The sequence below is a fragment of the Cupressus sempervirens genome, chromosome 1 (genome assembly GCF_028749045.1).
Source record: "Cupressus sempervirens isolate cs-2001-9-10 chromosome 1, ASM2874904v1, whole genome shotgun sequence".
Lineage (NCBI taxonomy): Eukaryota > Viridiplantae > Streptophyta > Pinopsida > Cupressales > Cupressaceae > Cupressus > Cupressus sempervirens.
In genome coordinates, this window is record NC_143118.1 from 633,906,490 (window position 1) to 633,915,169 (window position 8,680).

The following is an 8,680-nucleotide window of genomic DNA, read 5'->3' on the forward strand; positions in this document are numbered from 1 at the left end:
TTTATTTTATTCTTTTGAGAAATCTTCTTTTAATTGTTCAAAATTGTTGCTTTTTCAAATTTACTTTCTTTGGACTTCACTTCCTTTTATGACAAAATGTTGCCTTTCCAAGAGAATATTGCTACTTTGTTCGTAGAGTTAATGGTTGGGCGACTGTAGATCAGGCTGATGAATGTTTGAGCAGCTTCAGGCTGGAATCGCTGGTGGAATTGCAAACCCAAGGACTTGCAATGTCTGACATTACTCACCAAAACTGTTGAGATCGTTCGATAAAGTTGGATCTCATACTTCGTCATGATTAGAAGATTGGATGTCATTGTACCAGGATCACAGGTTGGATCTCCCACGTTACTTACATATTAAATCTGCAACTGCGAAATCGGGGTCTCTATTCTGCAAGGCCCTAGCCACAAATGGTGCTTGCGTCGTGAACTTATTTGGAATTTTTATCACTCGCTGATTATTACCTGTGTATATCAATCACTGTATATTATTGTTGATTTTTTGTCACCACATTTCGCACTCTTCTATTAAAATATTTCTAAATATCGCTGATTTTTTTAATATTTTGCACATTTCTCACTGAATATAACTCAGTGGTCTTCGAATGTGGATTGTTGTGGGCTATCAATACTATTGAATTTCCTGTTATTCGCATTTGCTAATACTAGCAGAGGAATGATGTTGAGGTTCCTATTCAGGGCACTATTACCAATGGAGGAATTTCCTGCTACTCCTTACTCTTAACAAACCAAAATTGAGACCAAATCTAAAATTTAATTATTTCTTAACTGATGAGAATCGCGTGCACACACCCGAACGCTCATGCATCTTGATATAATTAGAAATTTTTTTTTAAACTCAACCTTTTATAATAAAAATGTCAGTCTGATAGATATATATATGTGTGTGAGGCGGGGGAGGTGGTGGTGATGGGCGTGAGCACAATTTATTTATCTATTTGTATGAAAAGCACAATATTTTCCAAAACATTCTTGATGTATATTTGTATCTATCGCCTACCAACTTAAGACATACCAAAACAACATAGAACCATTTATTAGTCCGTCTTATGTAAGGGACCCCAGTATTAAATTTTTATGGAGGAAACAAAATTTAAAACTGAAGTTTGTAAGCATTTATTTTTAAATTCAATTATAATTATCAAATTTCTCATTTTTGATTGGCTAGAGACTAATTTCCTCTCAATAAGTTGTTTTTTCAAATCTAAAAAATAAAAATAAATGTCACATAACAAATAAGGATATATTTAATACTTGTCAGCATACTTCATAAACATTATTTTCATGTGGAACTATGTGATTGAAGAAAATTTAAAGGGTCATATCACATCATATTTTGGTCTATCTTAATGGATGCACATTACTTTCTTGTAGGAGATCATAATTGCCACATGGCATTTTCTGTGAGGTGGATGGTAGGAGGCGTTTGCTTGAGTCAATCAGGAAAAAAATATATTAAAAAAATAAATAATATAAAGATATAAATAATATAAAGATATATAAATAATATAAAGATATAAATCAATTCTTATATATATTATATAAGTTATTGTTCTTCTAACTCATTTTAAATATTATTTTGTTTAAATTGTTAGAATCTAAAAAGATTAATAACCCAGAAAACTAGTGCAAACAATAGATATCTAAACTATGAATGCAAATTATACAAAATCAAAATAGCAATAGAGAATTAGTCTCCAAGAGAGTAATGCAAATGCTATAAGCAAAATAGCATTAAGAGGATGCAAAAGCAAAAGATCACAAATACAAGCCAAGTAGCAAGCTTATATAAACTAGGAAGAGGGAGGAGGTGGCAACACCAACCAATGATGAGCAACCATCTATGGGACTAAAGATAGAAAATTATCTTCCTAAGGTAGCTAATCAATGCTCACATGTAGGAAGGTGACACCTCGCAACCACTCACCTAATAAGACATGCTTTATTAACCTAAGCAAGATTATTAAAAGTGTAGGAAAAACCTAGCAATATAGGGAAAAAATAAATAACCCACTAGAAAATTTAAAAACTACACTAACACCCCCCCATAAGCGAAGCTTAGGTGGATGTAGAAATGGATCCTGGCAAGTCAGGCCTGATGAGGTACCCATGTACATAAAATCCCCCCAAAAGAGAGAGAAAAGAGACCCCCCCAAAAAAGTTAGGACTCTGAGTGAGAGGAAGAGGCACCCCCCAAAAGATGAAGCATTCGCACCCCCAGCAAAACTCGCAAATGAAGGAACTTTCTCTCAGTGAAGGGTTTGGTGAAGATAACAGCAACTTGCTCAAAAGTCAGACAATAGTGAAGGTTCATATCGTGACCATGGATGAGCTCTCGGATGTAGTGCATGTGGGTCTCTATTTGTTTGGTCCGCTAATGATGGACCAAATTCTATGAGATCTGAATGGCACTCTAGTTGTCACAAAATATGACTGATGGTTTTATGATCTAGATACCAAACTCAATGAAAAGATGTTGAAGCCAAATGGCCTCAGTAGCGGCATTCATAGCCCCCTCGATACTCAACCTAACCAAAAGATAGAGCAATAGCAGACTACTTTTTGCTTGACCAACAAACAGGACCTGAACCAAGTGAGAAGTTGTAACCTGAAGTAAACTTGTGATTCTGAGAATCACCCACCCAATTTGAATCTATGTAGGCCACCAAATCAAGCTCAATACCTGCTGTGTAGTGAATCCCACAACTGTGAGAACCCTGAATGTAGTGAAGGATCCACTTCGCTGCTTTTCAGTGTAGCTCATGAGGCTCCTGTATGAATTGAGAGACTATGCCTACAGCATATGAGATGTTGGGCCTCGTATGAGTCAAATAAATGAGACTCCCAACAAGTTGTTGGTACAAAGTGCCATTAACAAGTGGAGAACAACACTGAGCCTCAAGTTTGACTACAAAAAGGAAGGGAGACAGAGCAGGCTTACAGTCAGCCATATAAAACCTCAAGAGTAAATTTAGAGCATACTTGGATTGTGTGATGGTGATCCTGGAAGGAGACTGAAAGATCTCAATCCCGAGAAAGTAATGCAACAATCCCAAGTCAATCATCAAAAACTGTCAAGAAGGGCAGTCTGATGACCTTAATGGTGGGTGAAGAACTTCCTACAATCAACAAGTCATCAACATACAAAACCAAAAATAGTCGTGAATCACCCTGTTGCAAAATGTAGACATTAGGATCAGAATGGCACCAAGTGAACCCAACTAATAGAATAAAGGAGTCCATCTTGGTATACCAGGCCCGAGGAGCCTATTTGAAGCCATAGAGAGACTTCTGAAGATGGCACACAAGTGAAGAATCCTGAAGGAGGCCCTACAGCTACTCCATGTAGATCTCCTCATGAAGGTCACCCTGAAGAAAAGCACTCTTCACATCCATCTAATGTACTTCCCAGCGATTAGCTGCAACAATGGCAAGAAAAAGTCAAATGGAATTCATTCGGGAAACTAGAGCAAAAGTTTCAAAGTAGTCAATCCCATGAACCTGGGAGAACTCTTTGGCAACAAAGCAAGCGTTATGCTTGTCAGCTAACCCATCTCCTACAAATTTTGTCCAACAGATACACTTACATCAAACAAGTTTTCTTCCCTTACGAAGAGGGACAAGATCCCAAGTGTGGTTTCTCATCAAGAAACTATACTCTTCTTGCATAGTTGTATCCCACTCAAGAATACTAGAAGTCTCATGAAAGGACTGTGGATTTGAGGTAGTAGCAATGAAGACATGTGGAGCATCCTAGAACTGTGAACGAGTCTGCCTGGTGTCTGATGGATCCCCAACCCAATCACCTGTAGACTGCAAGGTCTGTCTAACCCAAAGTGGAATGGAAGATGGAGAATTTGGAGGGGAATCATCAACCTTTGAATGATGACTAGGAGAGGAAGGAGATGAGTCCTCTAAATCACTCTCTGCATCGGAAGTGGAGGTAGAAGATTGCTTAGGTGAATCGGACTCATCAGAAGATCTGTCATGTGTTCCAAGTGACTCCAATCTTAAAGTAGAAGGAGTTGGAGAAGTGATAGAAAGTGAGCTTGAAGATCCCTCCTCAAACTAAACACTCCTCTCAATGAACAACTCATGTGTAGTAGGGTGGAGCAACAAATAACCCTTCACACCATCAGGATAACCTACAAATATGCAAGGTTTGCTATGCGGATCCAAGGCCTTGTGTTTCTTTGCAAGAATGGGCCCATGCAGGGGGGCCAAAAACTCAAAAGTGCTTAACTGATGGTTTTCGACCGCTCCAAGCTTCAAAAAAGGTAACTCCCTTCAAGGCTCGGTGAGGAACACGGTCCTAGATATAACACGCACAGTTAATGGCCTCTGCCCAATACTGTGGTGCAAGAGCTCTAGAGTGAATCATACAATTTGCCATTTCCTTCAAGGATCTATTCTTTCATCCTACAACATCATTTTGCTGAGGATTATATGAAACTGAATGTTGCAAATCAATCCCCTCTGAAGTGCAAAATCTCTTAAATTGATGGTTGACATACTCACCACCATTGCCAGTGCGCAAAACTTTGATGGCTTTCCAGGATTACTTCTCTACAAAAGTTTTAAAATCCTGAAAATGATCAAATACCTCTGACTTATGTTTGAGAAAGTACACCCAAGTATATCAAGAAAAGTCAACAATGAATGTAAGGACATATCGGGCCCTACTGAAAGAAGGATAATGAAATGGACCAGCCAATTCTCTGTGAACTAACTCTAGTATCACTGAAGCTCTCCATGCCTTACTTTTGTCAAACTTTTCCTTAGGATGCTTACAAAGAATGTAACCTTGGTAAACACCACCTGAGAACTGAACTGAAGTCAACCCTGTGACCATGCTCTTCTAGTTGAGCTGATGCAAGTAGTGGAAGTTAAGATGGCCAAACCGCTTGTGCCATAATTTACTCATATCATTAGAGTGAGTGAGCAAAACAGTCAAAGGAGGATCAGGAACAAAGTGAGAAAATAGATAGTCATGACTAATGATCTGCTCTCCCAACTGCAATTGTAGAATCACTATGCAAATCACGTATCTTCACTTAATCTGGAGTAGACTCAACTCGCTTGCCTGAACCTATGTGAGTGATCTAGTATACCAATAGGAGATTAGTTGATAATGAGGGCGCACAAAGAATATCATGGAATGTGCCATCCCCCACATCAACAGACCCTCTCTCGCACACCTCAACAAGAGTGTCATCACCCATCAAAATAGAAGGCATAGTACACGACTCCAAAGATGCAAGTTCTTTCTTAGATGAAGTCATGTGGTGCGAAGCACCTGAATCAAGAACCCAAGTGGATGGTGAAAAAGCAACTGCAACACGGGCCTTGCACTTTCCTTTCCCTTTGTTGTTTTCTTGTGCCTTGTTAGACCCTTCAGTAGAACTTTGTTTGATAGACTTCGGAACACTGATATTATTCTTCTCAAGAATGTGTTTCAAGTGATCAATTTGTTTCTTCAAACATTTATGTTCATCATGATCGGATCTTTTACAATAGGCACATTAGACCCTTTCTTTCTTGGGCTTATCGCCCTTGGAAGATGGGGTGTATATAGTTACTTTTGAAACAACTGGTATCTGATCCTTCTTCTCCTTGCTATTCTTTTGTTTCTTATCCTTATTTTTGTTGTTACTACTTTGTCCTTTTTGTTCTTTTGTGTCTTGGTTGGCACCCAAAGCATGTGACTTAGAGGACTTAAGAGTGCCCATCTGGATTAGCTTGTCCTATTCCCGAGTGAGATTGACAACAAAATCACCTAAGATGGCATGGTGAATTGAGTACCAAGTGCACCCTTAGTAGCATAGAAGGTAGAGACAAACACAAAATATTATAAACTTAGCTTAGAGAGAATACTAAGAATCAGTCATTCATCTTCCTTTTCAATTCCACATTGTTTTAACTACAGCCTTAGTGATTTCAATTTAGTGAAGAAATTTTGGATTGTGTTGAAATTGCCTAGACATAAACTAAATAGTTCATTTCCCAACATATGTAATATCCTCCCCTGATTTGAACTTTGACTTGTAGAAATTTAACTTAAGGAATATTGTCAAACACTTTGTATGCAAACTCGTAAAGCTGATTTCCTCAATAAATTGCTTTCCAATGAGTAGATTTACGAACAACTATGAAGTGACATTAAATGCATAATACACATCATAACATTTTCACAAACACTTGGCACACATTCAACAATATATGAAAAATCTGGAAACTCTTTCAATCTGTTGATAAAGGGTGATTTTTTAAATGTAGATGTGCACTTACAGCTGCCTTAAAGGCTGCAACAACTATTCAGACTTGTATTCAACAATTATTATGCAAAATATCAAAATTTGACAGAAGAAACCTGGAATTAGTTGCCGTAGTATTTTGCAGATGTAGTCGGCCAGCCCTCCAAACTTCTAATCAGCCAAAAAAATAAGTAAACTTGATACCAACACTGTTCACGCCATACTGTAGCAAAATACTGTTCATGCCGACTATAGCAAAATACTGTTCATGCGGCACTATAGCAATAACTAACTTCAGATCTGCACCTCAAACTCTTGTAAATTTCTTTATGCAAACGCCCCAAATGAAACCCAGTGTGTTTCTTGAAGTGAAAACACCCTTGATCCTCCTGACTGTGTCTTCCAACAGCAAAGAGAATGCTAGCAAAGAGGGATTCCATCCTCCAAGCCCGATAATCAGATATCCAGCAACATAACATTAATCTTCATCCAAGCATACAAAAAAAAAGCTCTTCCATTTCTTTATAGTGTTCTCACAAGAGCTCAATCCTTTGTTTTCTCAATGTGGGATAAAACATAACTCCCTTTATGTACCTTATGTCTCCAATGTGTTATAAAAATAAAGGGAACTCTTTTAATTTAAATATTTCCCACAACTATAGTCTATGCATTAATAAAGTTAAATATTTAAATTTAACTTTATAAAATGGCTTTATCAATGCATAACAAATCTTATCAATGATAAATAAGTCTTCCTGTCGATTTTAAACAATTACCATCAACATACCACTGTGACTGAATTCCAGCCATGTCCAAGATGACTTACTATAAATAGTAAGTATGCCCAAAGTTGCCTCAGAACCCCTCAGAAAGACCTGCAACTGAAACTGTCTAGGCCAAATGGCCTCTAAGCCCCTTTAATGTCCTAGTTAGCCTACGGGACTGTGGGGAAATAGGCTAACGAAAACATCATGCTATGAATGCTAGAAAGGGGACATTACAGTCCGCCCTTCCCAAAATTGCTTGTCCTCAAGCAATTTCAGCTCTGGATGCTGCAATATCTGCTCATTTTCCCAAGTAGCATCCTCGACAGGTAGGTTCCTCCACTTCACTAGATACTCCCTGATAGTCCTCCTGTGAAGCACCCTCTCCCTAGAGTCAAGTATGGCCTCGGGAACCAAGATAAGCTTTCCCTCATCATCAAGAGGTGGCAATACTACTGAAGGCACCACATTGTGACCCAATGCCTTCTTAAGGCGTGACACATGGAACACATTATGCACTTTACTGTCTGCAGGCAACTCCAACTCATAAGCCACTTCGCCCACTCTCCTGATTACTATGAATGGTCCATAGTAGCGTGGTTTCAATTTCTCTGCTCCACTCTTCTTGAAAGAGGACTGTCTATACGGCTGTAACATGAGGTACACCATATCTCCCACCTCAAAAGACCTCTCAACCCTGTGCTGATCAGCATATTGCTTCTGTTGATTTTGTGCCTTTTGCAAATTTTCCTTCAAGGATCGCATAATGTCCTGACACTCCTGCGAAGTATCCTTGGCCTTAAGCACCCTGCTGTCCCCAAATAACAAATCCAAAAAATTAGGAGCATCATACCCGTACAGTGCCATAAAAGGGGACATTTGAATAGACATATGGAAAGAGGTATTATAGCAGTACTCCCCTAGATGTAGCCACTTCACCCAAGCCTTCTACTCTCCTGCAATGTAGTTTCGAAGGTACCCCTCAACCCATTTGTTCACTATCTCTGTCTGCCCATCAGTTTGGGGGTGGTAGCTGGTACTCGGAGTGAGCTCTATTCCACATAACCTGAACAACTCCTGCCAAAAGTGGCTCATAAATCTGTTGTCTCTGTCACTGACTATGCTCCGTGGTATCCCATGTAGTCTAAATACCTCTCAAAAAAATAGTTCTATTGTTTGTGCTGCTGAATATGTAGACGAAATTGCAAAGAAATGTGCAAATTTTGTCAATCTGTCTACCACAACAAAGATACAATCCCGACCCTATGCCTTGGGGAGGCCTGTGATAAAATCTTGGGAAATGCTATCCCATTTCTTCTCTGGTATGGGAAGGGGCTGTAGTAAACCACCCGGAAAAGAATGTTCATGTTTGTTCTGCTGACACACAGGGCATTCCCTAACAAACTGAAGCACCTCTGATTTGAGTCCTTTCCAAGTGAAGCACTCTCTCACCTGCCGATATGTCTTAAAGAATCCGGGATGTCCTACCATTGGTGAATCATGAAATGCCCTCAAAATCTTCTGCTTCATAGCAGACCCGGGTACTAAATAAATCCTTTCCTTGTAGATGATCAGATCATTTATGACAGTGTATCGACTATCTTGAATAGCTCCCTCAATAATGCTAGATGCCCAACTA